Source organism: Cetorhinus maximus, chromosome 10 (assembly GCF_964194155.1).
Source record: "Cetorhinus maximus chromosome 10, sCetMax3.hap1.1, whole genome shotgun sequence".
Lineage (NCBI taxonomy): Eukaryota > Metazoa > Chordata > Chondrichthyes > Lamniformes > Cetorhinidae > Cetorhinus > Cetorhinus maximus.
The window spans coordinates 55,198,896-55,219,442 of record NC_135888.1 but is presented as its reverse complement, the minus strand read 5'-3'; the positions used below and the strand labels follow the sequence as shown (position 1 = coordinate 55,219,442).

Genomic DNA, 20,547 nt, shown 5'->3' with positions numbered 1-20,547 from the left:
CCTTGCCTGTCACACCCATATACCATGAACAAATTTTTTAAAATGCTGACCTCTTGCTCATCCCTGATTTTAATCACTCTACCAGTGGTTGCCAAGGACCTAAGCTCTGGAATTCCTCCCTAAGACTCTTCAACTCTCTAACTCTCTTTCCTCCTTGTAGAGGCTTCTTCAAATCTACCTTTTCGACTAAGTTTTGAACTAACAGTCCTAATATCTTATTACATGGCTCGGTGTCAAATTTTGTTTGATGATGTTTTAGTGAAACACCTTGGGATGTTTTACTATGTTAAAGATACTATACAAATGCAAATTGCTGTTGTTGTTATTGTATTCTATGTAACAAGTCCCAGAGTAGTCCATATCAAAGAACTGAAACAGATGTATCATAGTGTAATCTATATAACAGAGCTATGCAAGGCATCTCCCAGGGTAACCTATAAAGCAGAACTGTGAGTGAAATATCCCAGTATAATATATGTACCAGAACCATAAGAGATAAATCTCGATGTAATCTATGTAACAGAATTGTGAGTGATATATCACAATGTAATCTGTATAGTATAATTGTGTGTGATATTTTGAAATGTAACCTATGTTACAGAACTGAGTGATATGTCCCATTATAAACTATAAGCATAACTGTAAGTTATCCATATATCTATATAACAAAACTTTGTCTGAGATATCCCAGTCTTAAAATGTCAGATGAGATCAGGATTTAAGAACCTATGTTTCGAGTGTCTTTGTACTGACTGCTATCCCTACATTGACCAGATTGTGATTCACTAGTTAGGAGAATGAAGCCATGCTATAGGCTCAACTGTAGTACACCACCTCAATAGTTAGATTGGTTTAAAGCATTATTTGTGTATTTAGTGTCAGATTTGTTTGCATACAGAAATCTCACATCATGTGGCTTCATGCATCAAAAGTCAGGTTTATAATAGAACAGCATACGTACACAACAGCAAAATAGCCAATACGTATAATAATGTTACCAACAATTCATCTATTGTCCACCAAGCAGGCAGCTGCAGATAACCAGCAGCTAAGATTCATTTGCACCTTAGATTTCTGGCAGCTTAGATTCATTAGCATCTATTGTGCATTGACAACCTAATCCATATTACAAAACTGAGTAATATATCCAGACATTGGGTGTAGAATTTTACGCCAGTGGGATTTTACAGTCCCAACGCAGTCAATGGAGTATAGAATGGCTCGCCACATTTTACAGCCCTGTCCCTGCCCTGATGGGGCTGTAAAATTCAGCCCATTATCTGTACAACATAACTGAGTGATGTGTTCCAATGTAATCTATGTGATGGAACTTTGAGTGATACATCTCAATGTAATCTCTATATCAGAACTCTGGGTTATATCAAAGAATGATACACCACTTTGGCAGAGCTATCTCCTGCCCTTTCCCCATTGTCCTATATTTTTATTCCTTCAAGTATTTATCCAATTCCCTTTTGAAAGTTACTATTAATTCTGCTTCCCGCTTCAGTTGATGCTGTGCATTTGAAATTACACTGTGTTAAAAAAACTCATGTCACTCTAGTTCTTTTGCCTATTATCTTAAATCTGTATACTCTGGTTACTGACCCTTTCGCCATTAGAAATTGTTTTTCCTTATTTACTCTATCAAAACCATTCAAGATTTTGAACACCTCTATCAAATCTCCTCTTAACCTTCTTGTCTCCACATAACTGAGGTTCCTCATCTTTCTGGATTCTTTCTAAGGCCTTAACATTGTTCTTCAGTTTAGTGCTTACATTGAACACAATACTCCAGTTGACATCTATGTTTAGCATAATTTCCTTGCCTTTGTACCCTGTGCCTCTATTAATAAAGCCAAGGACCTATATGCTTTTTTAACAGCCTTCTTAATTCATCCTGCCACTTTCAAAAATGTGTGTACATAAATGTCCTGATCTCTATGTTGCTGTAACCTATTTAAATTTGTACCATTTAGTTTATATTTCTTCTTCTTGTTCCTAGCAAGATACGTTGTTTCACCATTTTCTACATGTTAAATTTGATCTGCCATGCATCTGATCACCTTGTTAGCCTGTCTATGTCTGCCTGCTATGATCCTCACCATGTATTAGCCCAAAGTTTTTTTTTTACTCTTCCATGGGATTTGTTACCCATCCCTACTTGCCCTTGAACTGAGCTTGCTAGGTCATTTCAGAAGGCAGTTAAGAGTCAGCCACGTTGCTAAGGGTCTGGGCTCACATGTAGACCAGACCAGATAAGGGTGACAGATTTCATTCCCTAAAGGACATTAGTAAGCTAGATAGGTTTTTGCAACAATCAATGCTAGTTTCATGGTCACTATCACTGAGACTAGCTTTATATTCCAGATTTATTAACTGAATTACTAAATGGTAGGGTTCGAACCCATGTGCCCAGAGCGTGAGTCTCAAGATTACTAGTCCAGTGACAATACCACTACACCAGTGTCTTCCCTTTTCCAAATACTGATTAATTTTATCCCAGATTATTGTCTCTAAGTGTTTCCCCAGCATCGTGTTAGCCTGACTGACCTGTGATTGCTCTTTGTATCCCTCTCCCCTTTTTTGAACTGAGTTGTCAGGTTTGTAATCCTCCAATACCACCGCCATAACTAAGGAGGATTTAAAGATTGTGGGCATGTGTCCCAATATCCCAATGTAATCTATGTAACAAACTGTGAATGATATATTCCAGTGTCCTCTACATAAGAGAACTGTGTGTGATGCACCCTAGTATAATATTTAAAACAAAGATGTGTGTTACATAATCCAATGTAATATATATAACAGAGCTGTGTGTGATACATTCCACTGTAATCTATATAACAGAACTGTGATACATTTAAGTTTAAACTATAACAAAACTGGGAGAGCTATACAAAGTTGCTAATGATTTTTTTCTTTATTCTTTCATGGGATGTAGGCATTGCGGGCAAAGCCAACATTTGTTGCCCATCCCTAATTGCCCTTGAGTGCCTTGCTAGGCCGTTTCAAAAGGCAGCTAAGAGTCAACCACATTGCTGTTGATCTGGAGTCACGTAGGCCAGACTGGGTAAGGATGGCAAATTTCCTTCCCGAAAGGACATTAGTGAACCAGATGGGTTTTTACAACAATCAATGATAATTTCATGGTCACCATTACTGAGACTCACTTTCAATTCAGATTTTTAAAAAAATTAAATTTAAAGTCCACCAGCTGCCATGTCCTCACAGCATTAGCCTGGCCTCTGGATTACTAAATCCAGTGACTGTGATATGCCACTATCTCCCATATATCTCAATAGAGCTAATGTATATAAGACAACTGTGTGAAATATCCTAATCTAATCTATATAACAAAACTGTTAGTGGTAAATCCAAGTATAATCTATTTGGCAGAACTTTGTGATATATCCCAGCATAATCTATATATGAGAGCTGGGTGTGATATAACTCAATGTAATATATATAACAAACTTGTATGTCATGTATCCCAGCCTTGTCATGATGGATAAGGTCAGTACTGGGGAATCTCTATCTCAATTACCTTCCGATTTACTGACTCAATGACCCAGATTGTGATTCACTAGCCAGGGAGAATGGAGTCGTGCCTTAGGCTCAAATATGATGAATCACACCAATAATTAGCTTAGTTTTAAGAATTAATTCTTTGTTTTGTATCAAATTTCTCCAGATACACAAATCTCACCATAATTGACTTAGTTCTACAAAAAGCAAACAAGTAGCCGAATAGTTGATGTACATAATACAATAAAGCCAAAAATCTAAAATCTCACCAATAATCTATCTATTGTCCTTCAAGCAGACAGCTGCTGATAATAGCAGTTAAGTTTCATTGGCGATATTCACCAGCAGCTAAGATTCATGGCATCCCAGATTCATTGATCTCTAAGCTTCATCGACTCCTCAGGTTCATAGGCAGGTAAAAGGTTAATCGGCAACTAAATTTCATCGGCTTTTAATATTCATCAACATCTCAGATTTATCAGGCTCTAAGTTTCTTTGGCCGTTCAGGTTCATCAGCAGTTAAGGTTCATCAAATAAATTTAATTGGCAGCTATGACTTATTGTCAGCTAAGGTGCATCGGTGACTGAAATTCATTGTCTAATATTTATTGGCCGCTAAGATTCATTGGCAGCTAAGGTGTATCGGAAAATAAAGTTAATTGGCATCTAAGGTTCATCAGCACTAAGATTCATCAACAGCGAGGATTCATTGGCAGTTATGGTTCATTAGCATTTAAAATTCATTGGCATCTAAAATACATTGACAGCTAACAATCATCGCTGCAAAGGATCAACAACAGCTAAGGCTCCTTGGCAACTAAGTTTAGGATCATTGTTAGTTCAGGTTTATCAGTAAATAATGTTCATCAACAACTAGGGTTCATTGGTAGGTAAGATTCATCGGACACTGATGCTCAGCTGCAGATAAAGTTTGTTGATTGCTGAGCTTCATTTAGCAGCTACAGATCCTTAGTTTGTCTCATGCATTTGGTTTATATCCCATTCTAATTTACAGCTATGTTCTATCATATTCTACAGTATAATCTAAATTTTTCAATTTGCACAATCACCTCTAAGAAAGATGGTTTTCTCCACTTGTTATCTATTTTTTCCCCTGGCATTATGGTTTATTCCTCTTCTGCAACACCTGAATAATTCTAAGTGCTGGCCCCTTTGTAGTTACAACAGTTAAGTTTCAGCAGGAAATTATCCATTTAGAAGAAAGGGGCATCATTCATCCGTGACTATGTTTCAACACTAGACATAGCATTCTGCAAGAAGAAGGATCAAGTGACCTGACATGCTCTCAGCATTCGAATCTTTCTTGTGACCTTAAACGACATGTCTACGTTTGTACTGTAACGTGATTTTCTATGTGATTTTCTATGTAATATATTTTCGATGTAATTTATTTGTATTTTCAATGTCATACATTTGAATTTTTAATAAGTCTTTAATGAGGTACCACATAGTAGAGGCATAACTAAGGTCAGAACATGTGGAGTCAGGGTTCAAGTAGCAGAATGGATAGCAAGCTGGCTTCAAGACAGAAAATAGAAAGTAAGGGTTAAGTAAAACTACCCAGATTGGGAAAAGGCATGAAATGCTGTTCCACAAGGCTTGGTGCTGGAACCACTGTCTTTCACCATTCATATGAATGATTTGGACTTGGTAATAAGAAACACAATCCAAACTTTGCAGACAATGCCAAATTGGATCATATATTCAGTATTGAGGATGGCTGTGACATATTATGGGAAGACATTAATAAACTTGTAGAATAACCACATAATTGGAAAGGGAATTAAAATATAAATCAGTGTGAGATGGTGCATTTTGTTAGGAAAATATAGAGGCCACATATTTACTCCTTGCTATGTAAAAGTTCAAATTGCACAGAGGGTCTAAGGGATCTAGTGGTAGGTAGTTTCATCAGTCACCAATGTTCATTATCAGCTAAGGTTCATCAGCAGCTACAGATTATTGGCTCAGTGTGTCTCTCATGCATTTGGTTTATATTGTGTTCAAATTTGCAGCTATGTCCAATTATATCCTGCAATGAAACCACATTTTTAAGTGAATGGTACAATAGTAGAGATAGTATTCTGCAAGTAGGAGGATTAAGTAAATTTAGACAGTGAGCCCCAATCTTTCATGCCTATCTTGTGTTCTTGAGTTGACAATTCCATGTTCACACATTATGCCTGGCATCAAAGTAAGCACTGATTGAATAACAGGACAGTTATATAACTATCATGAGCTTAAGGCCTCATTATTGCTGCTTAAGTCTACCCACCTTTCCACAGTAAAGTAGAACAAAAGTATATCATACAGTGAATGATTTTTTCAGTATAATCTATAAACCTGAACTTGAGTGATATATCCAAATATAATCTATATAATTGAACTGTGAGTGATATATCCCAGCATTACCTGTATAATAGAACTGTGAGTGATATATCTCACGGTAAACTATATAACAGAATTGTGAGCAAGATATCCCAGTGTAATTTATGTAACAGAACTATAAGTGAGATGTCGCAGTGTTATCCTGTTATGATAGATAAGGTTGTGACTTGAGAACTAAATACCACCCAACTGCCTGCTATCTCTAATGGACTAGTGCAACTAATACAACTGAACTGTGAACGACATATCACATAGTCATCTGTGTAACAACAATGGGCAGAATTTTACAATCCCCTGGGGTGGGTTGACATGAAGGTGGTGGGGATAAAATTGGGTGTAATACCCACACGTGGCAGGGGAGGTATCGGGTGGCCCACTCGCCCTTGGGCCAATTGAAGCCCTTAATTGGCTAATTAATGGCTACTTAAGCATCTCTTTCATTCCTACTGTAATTTTACACGTGACATATGGAGGAAGGAACCATGTTTGAAGCCTACCAGGTCCCACTTCTTGGGCTACTGGCAGGAAAGGGGGAGGGGGATAACACTTTTTAATGGGTCCTCTGGGTCCACCAGAGGTTCCCCCCCCACCACCAAAGGTCTGGCTGCAACACCGAGTTTCCTCTCCCCCAGCCAGACTGGGGCGGACGTCTTGCCCTGCGCCACTTAATACTTCTCTGAGAGTAGGGGGTGGAGGGTGGGGGGCGGATAGGGGGGTTGGGGGGGTTGGGGTTGGTGAGGAGGGTGTGTGGTGGGAACACCACATATGAAAAAAAACTGCCCAGTGAGTGATATATTTTAGTGTAATCTCAATAACAGGATTGTGTGTGACATATCCCAAAGTATTCTATACAACAGAATTGTATATTACATTGGGTTGAATCACACACAGAGTACTGTGGAATGTGTCATTAACAGTTCTTAATATCAGTGTATTCTGTGTAAAAGATCTGTGAGCCACATATCCCAGTATAATACACATAACTGAACCGTGAATGATATATCCTAATATTATCTATATAACAGAACTATGTGCAGTCTAGCAGTAGTATAATCTATGGGCATAGCTGTGAGTAATATATAACTGTAATCTATATGAGAAGGATATATATCAGTGCAACTTTGCCATTTGTTATACAAACACTGTAATATGTCATTGTGTAATTTGTACAACTGTGTGTTAGATATCCCACTGTCACTTATATAACAGAACCATGGATGATATATTCCTTTGTAACCTGCATAACAGAACTTTGAGTTCCATTTCCCCGGGGTAATCTGTATGTCAGAGCTGCGTGTAGGATATCCTAATATAATCTATCTAACAACACTGTGAACGATAAATTATATTGTGATGTACGTAAATGATTAATCCCAGTCTAATCCAGGCAACAGACCCATGTGTGATAAATCCAAGGGTGGAATTGTCCCAGATTTGCACTAAGTGCAATAGAGGGCGGCTAAAACAACGTTTTACCCGCCGGCCACGATGGCAGCTTTTCACACCGTTATCGTCCCAACCCTGCCACATTACTTATGCATTCCTGGGAAACACACCGCTTCCACGGCCGGTGGGTTCTCATTTGCCCGCCACGCTATCACCTCGCCGCTTCATCATGCCAGGTGCCATGTTTAAAGTCTAGTTGCGTGCACACATCTCAGTACTTCCAGCCCACGACTGCTGCAGGGAAGACAAAAAGACTGCAGCCCCCAGGTTTAATGATGCATCACTGGAATGCCATTTGGACTCTGTGGAGGCCTTCCATGATGTCCTCTACCCCTGCTCTGATCGCAGGACGGGCTAAACATCACCAATCCTGCATGGCAGGCGGCGGCAGTGGTGGTCAGTGCCAATGCTGCATAGAAGAGGTTGGCCATCCAATGCAGATAGGAGATGAATGATTTCATCCGTGCAGCCAGGGTATGGCAACCACCTCATCACTCTAAACTCACACACTCAAGCCCATCACACATTCACTGGCATCTCACTCACTGCCAGCTCAAGGGACATCACCACCCATTCTCACACATGTCCATCTGGCCTCATCTCCCCTGGAAACTACCTCCTCAGCCCTTACCACCTTGAGACCACTTGCACAGATCAACATGTGCCCCTGCACACACCCTGGGATACCCTCCTTCCCCAGTACAGCCCTCGCCCTGCAGCCTCTTCCCTTGCCTAAGGCCACTTTTCCCCCTTCCCCAAGCAACACCTTGCCCTGCAGCCATTGAAAAGCCACCACATATGGCTGATCTGGTAGGTAGAGACCTACCCGTGCGCTCTCCTAAAAGTGATGTGGTGCTGCCTGTGAAGCCTGGCACTGATGACTGCGGGTGCTGCCCGAAGCAAGGTAGGCAAATAAATCTTGAAGTCCCGAGCAAAGTGTAGCCTGCCAGGCGCATGTTGCTTATGTGCTGTAGTGAAACAAGTTGGCATGTTTTCTCGCCGATGAAGGTGGATGATCCAGCAGGGTGGGGGGGGGGGGGGGTGGAGAATGAGTCCAGGATGAGACCTTATAATGATATGCTGATGTATTACAATGAGGTTCCCAATGTCTGATGGCGGGAAACGTGGCCCACCAACGGCGGGCTGAGAGGATGATTGCAAACTGGTTTTGCGCTGTCATAAAACTGATTACGCCATATTGTCTGCTCACGCTACTGAACATTGCCGGTGGGCACAGAAAATCCTGGCCCAAACCTGTTCTGTGTAGCACAACTCTGCATAAAATAATCCATTCTAATCCATATCATAGAAATCTGAGTGATATATCCCAATGTATTCTGCTTAACACAAGTGTCTGTGACATATCTCGGTGCAATTTATTGAACAGAGCTGTGGATAGCATATCCTAGTATAATCTGTGTAACAGAACTGTGTGTAGTATATTCCAATGTAATTAATGGAGCAGAACTGTATGTAATGTATGCCCAGCACAATCTATAGAAGAGAACTGTGAATTACATATCTTAGGGCAATCTATCAAACAGAACTATAAGTGATATATCCAAACATGCAACATATCTTCAAGTTAAAATAAAAGCAAATTACTGTGGATGTGGAAAACTGAAATAAAAACAGAAAGTGCTGGAATACGACTCTTCAGAGCTGCACTGTCATATTCAACTCAAAACATTAACTCTGTTTCTCCCTCCACAGATGCTGCAAGACATGCTGAGCATTCCCAGCATTTTCTGTTTTTATAACTTTAGTTATACATCCCCATGTAATCAATATAAAGAACTGTTGGCGACACATTCCACTGTAGTCAGTGTGTGATATATGCACATCTCTTAATGCAATATACAGCATGTAAGAGGGCACTGAATGACATTTTGCTGTGTAATTTAATATATCCCTATTTAATCTAAATAACTGAACTGTGAGTGCTATATCCCAGTATAATCTATATAAGTGAACTGAGTAGTACATATAAGTGTAATCTATATAACTGAACTGTGAGTGGTATATCTCAGTGAAATCTATGGGGAGAATTTTCTCCATGTGTGGTAGAGCGGGCATGGACCTGATCGCTACCCGTGATTGGGCTTGCGTTGCCATTTTACGCAGGCGGGCCAATTAAGGCCCGTCCAGCGTATTTCTTGACTCCTGAGGATAGTGGGAGTGGGCGGACAGCGGCGGGCGTGCACAGCCCGCCGGGTCCAATGGCAACCCCGCAGCCTGGTTAAATGAAGGACTGGCAGCCTTAGCAAGGCTGCTCACAATGGCCAGGAGAAGAGCACAGCAGAGGGTTACTGTGCATCACACAAGTCTGGAGGCAGGCCAGGCCAGACGGTAGGCCATTGGGGCAGGCCAGGTCGGAGGATAGGCCAGCGGGGCAATGTACCCCCCCCCGCCCCGTTTCCCCAATGAGTGCCTAGCTGCCCTCCTGGAGGAGGTAGCAGCGCGGCGGGAGGTCCTGATTCCAAGGGACGGGAGGCGGAGGCCTCCTCACCTGACCAAATGTGCGTGGGAGGAGGTGGCTGAGAGTGTGAGCACCCATGATGTGGTGCGGCGCACATGGGTCCAGTGCTGTAAAAGATTCAATGACCTCCTGCGCTCGGGAAGGGTGAGTACCATGTTGGCTGAGGTCATTTAATGCAGCCGTCACCCTTTCCCCCCAAAACAACCCCCCCTGCAACTCTGAGTACAGCAACGGCATTGAATCCTTTATGGCATGTATCCCTTGCTGGGTGTGATATTGCCCATGCCTAGTTCACCCTGAGGGGGCTGAGCTAGGATGGGTTTTGCACCCGCAGCATATGTGACACTGAAACCCAGAGTATAGAATGGGGGTCAAAGTCAAGGATCTGCACCTAGGCAAAGTGCTGGAACTCGGAAGCATGTCAAAGTCAGGGTGCTAATGTGCTGGAAGGAGAGCTTCCAGGTGGCGGGGCACCAATCCATCAGCTGGTCTTTGCACTCCGTGTGCTTGTGCCTTCTTGCTTAGCAAAGTTACACCTTGTGGTTCCACATGTGAAGGTGGGGTCAGCCCTGGCTTCTTTGCGTGAGTGTGCGGCAGCTGCGGGATAACGAAGAACTGGAGCCCCGAAATGTCCCACTCTGGCTGGGTTGGCAGGGATGTGATGGGAATTCAGGTGCAGGCTGGACTAATCAATGCTCTTCTCTCCTTTTCAGGGGAAGACTGCACACAATTCCACAGAGCAGATGCGGACTGGCAGAGGGCAGGCCCAGTTGGCGATCCTGACACCGTTTGGGCAGCAGACCATGGATCTGGAGAGGCACCATACCCCAGGTCCACCGGTGGCAGTGAGGCTGGGGTGCCACAGGAAGGTATGTTTGACGAGCACTCAGGTCACCATGTGTGTCCCAAAAGCCTTGGCAATGCTGAATGCTCAGTGATTGAACCTGGCAACATGGGTTGATCATTGATTATGGAAGGATGAGCACATAATGATCCGGGGGAGTGGCATGAAAATTAATATTGTCTGCACTGTAACTAATCAAATGTCCTTGTTCTTCCTTTCAGCATCACCGGAGCTGGGCCAGCAGGAGGAGGCAGAGGGGCCATCTATCACCCCTGAAGCCCCCGAGCAAATGCACTCACCAGCGTCACGCCATCTCTGCCAGGCCGCCATCAGTGCAGATACTAGCACCTCGGTGGGAATTAGATCTTCGGCTAGTGTCCCGGGGCATGGCGGTGAGGGCACTTCACACTTGTTTGAGGTGCGGGCAGAGACAGAGAATCCCCAGGGCGCTGGCATTCGGTGGACTGCTGGGGACCAGGCACATGCTTGGTTGGTGGCTGATGATGTGCCTCTGGAATCGTCCATGAGGCAGCAAACGCTGGAAGTACAGCCGAGTATGCAGGAGGATCTGGCGGAGATGCATGAGGCTATGAGTAGCATGGTGGTCATGCTTGAGGAGTCCACACGGAGCATCACCGATGCATTAAGCTTCATAGCCAAGTGCCATGCTGCCTCCATGGAGAGAATGGTGATTCTCATGGAGAGGCTGCTCCAGGGGAACAATCAGGCCCTCCTAGGGTCGTGCTCGGACCTGCAAGCCCTCACAGCAGCAATGACCTCAGCTGGTCATTTCCCATGTGGGAGATGGTTTGGGCACCAAGTATTCCAGCTCGGTGCCCATCCATCTACGGTGAGCAGGGAGGTCCGAAGCGACCTCACGTTGGTGCAGCAGCTGCAGGTCGTCTCTGCGGGCTCCTCTCAGGGCACTCCGGATGGGGGCAGCAGTTCCTCCACCCCTCTGCCAGTGACTGTGGCACCCGATGAGGCTGCGGCGACTGGCAGCTCCCCCCCAGGCGGGGCCAGCACAGGCTCCACGGGTCAGAGGACGTCCGCCAAGGTCACCGAGGCCAACAGGACTGTACAATGAGCAGGCTGCCTCAGATGCTAGTGCCAGCGAGGAGACAGCACCTAGACGTAGCACCCGTAAGCGTAAATTTAAGGCACCTTAGGCACACCACGGGTTTCTCACTGGTGCTTTTATGTTGGCCCATAGCAGTTTATAGAAAACTTGGTGTGATGTCCAACACCTTTTTATTTTGGTTTATGAAGTTATATTTGTTCTCTCAATGAATTTTGATATGTTGCCATGCCTCAGAGTGATTCCTTACTTCTGCAAGTGGACGGGAACCCGTGATGTTATGAGTGAGTTGTTTAACATTGAGCTTTGTTGACAAGGGCCTTGGTTAATGTTGCTATTCAGGCAGATTTAGCACTCAGACATCGAGTATAGAGCCTACAGCCCTGGCATGTGTTGAAGGTCCATCTGTGTTGGGCTAGCTGAAGGTTGTTTGGATTAAAACCTCCAGGGTGTCCCTGCCTCCCTGGTGTTAACCCGGGTCAGCGTCTACCCCCTCAGCGTTCTCCTGTGTGTGCTCATCCTCGGACTCACTGCTGGACCCATTGTGTGCATCCGGAGCAACTACGCCTACGTCTTCCTCGTCCACTGCGTTGTCCCTTTCCAGCACAAGATTGTGGTGAGCACAGCATGCAACCATTATCAGCAGCACACAATCTGGGGGGTATTGGAGTTCATCCCCTGAGCGGTCCAGGCATCGGAAGCGCATCTTGAGAAGACCGATGGTTCTCTCCACCACAGCCCTTGTGGGAGCCGTGGCTCCTATTGTACCGCTGCTCAGCTTCTGTTCTTGGATGGCGGAGAGGCGTCATGAGCCACGTTCTGAGGGGATAGCCCTTGTCACTCAGCAGCCAGCCATCAAGCCGAGCTGGAGCACTGAAGAGCCCCGGCACCTGGGAGTGTCTGAAGATGTAGGCGTCTTGGGAGCTGCCTGGGTACCTTGCACACACTTGTAGAATCGGCATCCTGTGATCACACTCTATCTGCACGTTTATGGAGTGGAAGCCCTTCCTGTTGACAAAGGCACCAGGCTCACCTGCTGGCGCCTTGATGGCCACATGTGTGCAGTCTATTGCACCCTGGACGCGGGGGAAGCCAGCAATGGCCACGAAGCCTCTGGCTCACTCTGCCTGGCTGGCCTGGTCCCAGCGGTAATGGATGAAAGTTAATGCACGCCTGAACAGAGCGTCAGTCACCAGCTTGACACAAGTGTGGACAGCTGATTGGGAAATTCTGCAAAGATCACCCACTGACCCCTGGAAGGAGCCAGATGCATAGAAGATGAGGGCAGTTGTGACCTTCAGAGCCACTGGCATGGGGTGCCCACCCACACAGTTAGCGGAGATCTCAGGGCCTATCATCTGACAAATGGAGGCGGCTGTCTCCCTTGAGAGACGGAGCCTCCTTTGGCACTGCACCTCAGACATATTGAGATAGCTGCTTCGCCGCCTGTAAACCCTGGCAGCAGGATAGTGGTATCTTCTGCAGCACCTTCCGCCTTGGACTACCTCTTCGCCCTGCACCCCTTGTGCCTGCGCCAATCCTCCCAAAGGTGTCTCCCCTGGAGAGCACAACTCCCATTCCCAGGCTAAGGGGAGGCTTCCTGAAAGCTGCAGGCCCCAAAAATGATCTTTACTGTAGAGTCCTGACCAAGGCTTTTACTCCTGTCCAAGCAGATGATGTGAGTTTTGAAGTATTCCTGCTCACACAGGCAAGTAGCCGTAACTTTCACACTTAAATACCTGAAAGATAACATTCGTGACTCCACTCACCCCTTTTATCCTGCTCGTGGATGGGGTTTATACAAATGTCTCCGACCCGCCTGCCCGTTGCACCCGTGCGACGTCCTGAAGATCGCACAAAAAAATTGCAGACAATTGCTGCCTCAAAGGCCTTAACTGGGTGATGGCGGGCGCGCATCCAAGAACATCGCGTGCCTGCCCACCTAAATATCGCGAGGACGCGCGGTGACATCAGAAAGCTCGCCCGACGTCACCGCGCGTCATTTTACACGTCGGCGTGCGGGGAAATTCTAGCCTATATAACTGAACTGTGAATGGTATATCTCAGTGTAATGTATATAATATACCTGCGACTGGTATATCTCAGTGTAATCTATGTAACAAATCTGTGAATGGTATATCTCAGTGTAATCTATGTAACAAAACTGGGTAATATATCTCAGTGTAATCTATATAGCAAATCTGAGTAGTCTAACTGAACTGAGTGGTCTATTTCACTGAAATTTATATAACAAATCTGTGAGTTTTATGTCTCAGTGTAATCTATATAACTGAACTGAGTCGTACATCTCAGTGTAATCTATATAACTGAACTGAGTGGTATACCTTAATGTAATCTATATAACAAATCTGTGAATTGTATAACTCAGTGCAATCTATATAACTGAACTGTGAGTGGTATATATTAGTGTAATTTATACAACTGAAATGAGTGGCATATCTCAGTATAATCTACATAACAGATCTATGAGTTGTATATCTCAGTGTAATCTATATAGCTGAACTGTGAATGGTATATCACTCTGTAATGTATATAACTGAACTGTGGGTGGTATACCTCAGTGTGATCTATATGACAAATCTGTGAGTCATATGTCTCAGTGTAACCTATATAACAAACTTGTGAATGGTAGATCTCTGTATAATCTATCTCTCTGAATCTATATAACAAATCTGTGAGTGGTATATCTCAGTGTAATCTATATAACTGAACTATGAGTGGTTTAGTGGTCTCAGTGTAATCTATATAACAAATGTGTGACTGGTATATCTCAATGTAATCGGTGTAACTAATCTATGAATGGTGTATCTCCGTGTAATCTATATAACTGAACTGAGTGGTATACCTCAGTGCAATCTAGATTACTGAACTGTGTGTGGTATATCTCAGTGTAATATATATAACTGAACTGTGTGTGGTATATCTCAATGTAATCTATATAACTGAACTGTGAGTGGTATGTCTCAGTGTAATCTAGAAAACAAATCTTTGAATGGTATATCTCAGTGTAATCAGTGTAACTAATCTATGAGTGGTATATCACTCTGTAATCTATATAACTGATCTATGAGTAATAAATTGCAAAATCTATATCATAGAATTGATGTATCTCAGTCTTACATATGTGACAGAACTGCGAATGATATACCTTAATTTAATCTATCTAGCTGACATGGATATCTCACAAGGTAACAATTGTCTGTAATAATTGAACTATAACGGAGGTGTGTGTGAGATATCTTAAGTTTATTTCTGTATAAATGGCCTGTGGGTGATGCATCCTGATGCAATACACATAACAAGACATTGAGTGATATATCCTGGTGTAATGCTCATAACAGGTTTGTGAATGATTTATGCTAACGCTACCTATAAGTCAGTGCCGTGAATAGTATATAGCAGTGTTATCTCTGGAAAGTACCCGTAAGCTATTTATCCCAATATAATTTTTGTGAGATGATTCTTAGTGATATACATCAGTGAGATCTATATAACAGAGCTATTTGTGATGTGACCCATTGTAATCTACACAACAGAGCTGTTGTATCTCCCAGTGTAATTTATAAAGCAGATTTTTGTGTGATATATACCAGGGTAATCTACATAAGAGAACTGTGATGGATCCATTTATCAGAACAGTGAGTTATATATCCCTGTGTAATCTTTATAATAGGCCTCTGAATATAATATCCCAGTGCAATCTATGTATACCGCTGTCTAATCCATATAGCAGAACTGTGTGCTACAGCCCAGTATAACCCCCATATTACAGAAATATGAGCGAAATATTCTAGTAAAATATATATAACAGAGGTTTTGTGGCGCAGTGAGTAGCATTCCGGCCTCTAAGCCAGAAGCTCCAGGATTCAGTCCCACTCCAGGACTTGATGGCCACAGAAGGTGTGTTCATAACACGGCAGGTGGTAAAAGCAGGAGGGTCTCCTGGTCTGCCAAACTGCTGAAGGCAATGGAAAATCACAGCAGTACCTTGTCAAGCATGGGCCAACATAAATCAAATGGAAGTCCATGGTTGACAACACATAGTTCCTGATGGTTCCTGAAGAGAGAGAGAGAGAACAGTATAAGAGAACAGTACTGTACTATCTTATCTGATTCAATTGTGAATGATTTATTCTGCTCTAATGTATATAAAAGATATATCCTGGTATAAACCAGAGAAGTTAATTGTGAATTATGTATTTTGATGTAATCTATATAGCAGGTCAGAGTTATGAATCTTTGGAGTTCTCTATCCCAGAAGCTTATAGATGTTCCATTATTGAATATATTTAAAGCTGAGATAGACAGCTTTTTGGTCTCTCAGGGAATCAAGGGATATGGGGAACAGAGGGCAATATGACATTAAGGCCAATGATCATCCATAATCATATTGAGTGGCTCGAGGGGCCATATAGTTCACTCCTCATATTTCTTATACTCTTTTTCTTATGTTATTATGTCAGCTATATACCCCAATATATTTTGAAAAATAGAAATATCAATACAGAAATATGAGCAAAATATTCTAATGAAATATATATAACGAAGGTTTTGTGATGCAGTGAGTAGCATTCTGGCCTCTAAGCCAGAAGTTCTGGAATTGAATCCCACTCCAGGACTTGATGGCCACAGAAGGTGTGATAAGAGAGGAAGAGTCTGCTGGTCTGCCATACTGCAGATTGAAATTAGGAAACACTTCTACATGCAAAGGGTGGCAGAGGTTTGGAATTCTATCCCTGAAAATGCAATTGATAATAAATCAATTGTTATTTTTAAATATGAGGTTGATGGTTTTTTAATAACCAGAGATATTCAGGGATATGAAGCAAAGGTGGGTATATGGGCTCATAACTTCCAAGCTTCCAGGTGTCGTAAATGGGGGCTACCAAAAAGATGTGCTGGGGAACACTGTCCCCTCCCACCTTCTCCCCAGATGTCTCCAGGTACGGATTGCCAGGCAATTGCCAGGGAAGTTCAAACTTCTATTGGGCAATTGATCTGCAATCAGAACCATCCAAAAGTACGATTTAAATTGCAAACTTCAGGTGGTTCCGACTGACTTACAGTATTAGTTACCTAAGAAAAGTAATAATTAAAACCACTTCCAATGCCTGGGTAACTATAGGACTGACCTCCCACGGGACTCCCCCCCCCCACCCCTCCAACCCCCCACAAGGCAGCCCCCCTCCCGATCACTTGACGTCCTCCACTGACGACACACCCACTGACCTCCCCCCGACCACCTGACCCAAACCATCTGATCCCACCCCAACCACCTGACTGCCCCCCCATGGCAGCCCCCTGACCCCACCCCTCACTGACCAAACCCCCACTGACCAGCCCCCATTGACCACCCCCTGACCACCTGTCCTCACACCCCCCAACTAACCACCCGACGCCCCTCCCCTGCCCCCCCACTGACCACCCGACCCAGCTCCGAATACCTGACACCCCCTTAATGACCACCTAAGCTCCACCTCCCTCCAACCAACAGACCCCCTCCCAACCACCCTCCCCCATCCACCCCACCCCCACCAATGGCTGCCCCACCAATGGCCACCTACCCACACCCTCTCCGACCCCACCCCAACTGACCCTCCCCCCACTGACCACTGAACCCCTACACCCCCAAACAACTGACCCACCCCTGCTGACCACCAACCCCTCCCTATCGACTCCACCCTGACCAACTGACCCCCCATGATCGACCCCCCGCCACTGACCACCCAACCCCCGCCCCGTCACTGATGACCCAACGACGCCCAATCCCCAACCAACCAACCCTCCTCGACCCACTCCCTCACCGACCAACTGACCCCCAACTGATACCTCTCCGACTGACCAACCTCCCCGACCACCTGATCTCCAACCCCCCCTACCAAAGCCCCCCGACCAAACCCCCCCCTCCCTGACTGCTCCCCCCACTGACCACCTGACTTCCCAATCCTACCCACTTACCTTACAAACCTACCTTCTCCCTGGCTTCTGAAAGTGGCTGGACCTTTAAACTTACCTGCTTTATGGCAGCTAGTGCTGCTAAAACGTGGGCCTGGCTTCCTTACTGCCGACTCTCCAGCCCTTGACTGAAGGCCTCAGGAGCACACTGCCATACACAGTTCTCACCCGGCCTGAGTCGGAAGGCCAGGTGAGAAAGGAATGGCTGGAATTCCAGGTAAGTAATTCGGAGCGGAGTGGAAATCCGACTTTGATTGCCACCCCGAGGAAGTTCAGGCCCATTGAGTTTGTGGCAGATCAGTCATGATCACATTGAATGGTGGAGCAAGCTGGAGGCGGTAAATGGGCCCATTCTGTTATTATATTTCTATGTTCCTATGTAGCGTTCTTAATAGAACTATGCACAATATACCGCAATGTAATCTGAAAAACAGGACTGTATGATATGTTCCAACCTATTCTGAGTGTAATTTATGCAGTAGAACTGCGAGTGATAGACTCCAGTGCAATCTGAATAACTGAACTCTGAGTGATATGTCCTATCGTTGGCTTTTTCACTGAACAATGGCCCGAATTTTCCAGCCCTTCAAGCCAGCGGGATCTTTCATTCCATTCAATAGCTCGCTGACCCTGCCGCGGGGAAACCCGCTGTGGGGGAGGGCTGGAAAATTCTAGCCTATGAGTGATATATCCCTGACAGAACTGAGAACTATCCTTGTATAAGTGATATAACAAAGCTGTGCCTGATATATAACTCAGAGTAAAGTGTATAATGGAAATCTGAGTGATATATCCCAGTGTAATTTATATATCAGAACAGTAAGTTATTTATCCCAGCCTGATACATAACAAAATAGAGTGTAATATAGGCCCTGGAATAATCTCTATAACAGGGATTTGATTGTTAGAACACGGTGTAATCTATATCACTGAATGAGTTAAAAAAACTCACTTTAATCTGTATAATGGAACTGTGAGGGATATATCCAAGATGTACTTTGTTACAGAACTGTGAATAATATATGCCAATGTGATTTATATAAATGCATGTTATAGACCAATGAAAGCTGTATCAAAGAACAGAATGTATTTTATCCTGGTTTAATCAATTGAACTGAGAATTTTAGTGCTGTATCCCAGTGCCAGAACTCTGGATGATATATTCTAGTATAATACATTTATATTATATTTCATTGTAATCTATATTTCAGAACTGTGTGTGATAGATTCCAGTGTAAACTTTATAACAGAAAAGCAAGGGTTGTGTTTGATATATTCTAGTGTATCCTGAATAATGGAACTGTGAGTGATATGTCACAATGCAATCTATGTAATAAAATTGTGTGTAATTTTTCTCAGTGTAATCTATATAACAGAAGTGTTTGTGATATATCCTAATGGATTCTGAATAACAGAGCTGTGTGTGAGATATCCCAATGTGATCTACGTAACAGAACTTGATGATAGATGACGTCTAATGCAGGGAAGTGTGAAGTGATTCATTTTGGGAGGAAGAACACAGAGACATGATATAAAATAAAGGGTACAATTCTAAATGGGGTGCAGGAACAGAGGGGCCTGGATGCATATGTGCCTAAATCATTGAAGGTGGCAGAACAAGTTGAGAAAGTGTTTAATTAAAGATACGGTATCCTGGATTTTATCAATATGGGTTTAGAGTACAAAAGCAAGGAAGTTATGTTAAACCTGTATAAAACACTAGTTGGGCCTCAGCTGGAGTATTGCATCCAGTTGTGGGCATCAGAGTTTGGGGAGGATGTGATTGCATTAGAGAGGGTGCAGAAAAAATTCATGGGAATGATTCCAGGAATGAGGAACTTCAGTTACATAGAAGGATTGGAGAAGTTGGGACTGTTCTCCTTGGAGAAGAGAAGGCTGAGAGGAGATTTGACAGTGATATTTAAAATCATGAGAGGTCTGGAAAGAGATAGGGAAAAACTGGAAGGATCGAGAATTATCAGGATTAAGGTAATTTTTAAAAATTCATTCAAAGGATGTGGGTGTCCCTGGCTAGGCCAGGATTTATTGCCCATCCTTAGTTGCCCTTGAGAAGGTGATGGTGAGCTGCCTTCTTGAACTGCTGCAGTCCATGTGGTGTAGGTACACCCACAGTGCTGTTAGGGAGGGAGTTCCAGGATTTTGACCCAGCGACAGTGAAGGGACAGCAATATATTTCCAAGTCAGGATGGTGAGAGGCTTGGAGGGGAATTCCCAGATGGTGGTGTTCCCATCTATCTGCTACCCTGGTCCTTCTAGATGGTAGTGGTCATGGGTTTGGAAGGTGCTGTCTAAGGAGCCTTGGTGAGTTCCTGCAGTGCCACCTGCTTCAAGGTATTCAAGAATGTGGATTTGTTCCAAATATCACACACGGTTCGATTAGGTAAATTACACTGGAATATATCAGTCGCGACTCTGTTATTTAGATTACACCAAGATATACTACATACTGTTCTATTATATAGATTACACAGGGATATATCACTCAGTGCTTAAAATTACAAGGGGTTATAACACCCGCCATAATACAGAACACAATGGGACATACCACTGAAAGATTTGTTAGATAGATTTTGCCAGGATATATGACACGTAGATTACATTTGGATATATAACTCACAGCTCTGTTATATTGCTTACACTGTTTTATATCACACTTGGGTCTAATATATACATACACTGGAATATCTCTCTCACAGCTTTATTATACAGATTTCATTTGGATAAAGAAACCCCAGCTTTGTCATAAAGATTACATTGAATTATATT

General features: G+C 43.6%; 1 protein-coding gene across 1 annotated transcript in view; it reads left to right on the top strand.

The window, feature by feature from the left end:
• The window catches only part of LOC144685233 (fibroblast growth factor 18-like), a 119,035-nt gene that overhangs the window by 60,719 nt on the left and 37,769 nt on the right, over nt 1-20,547 (top strand). The window lies entirely within an intron of this gene.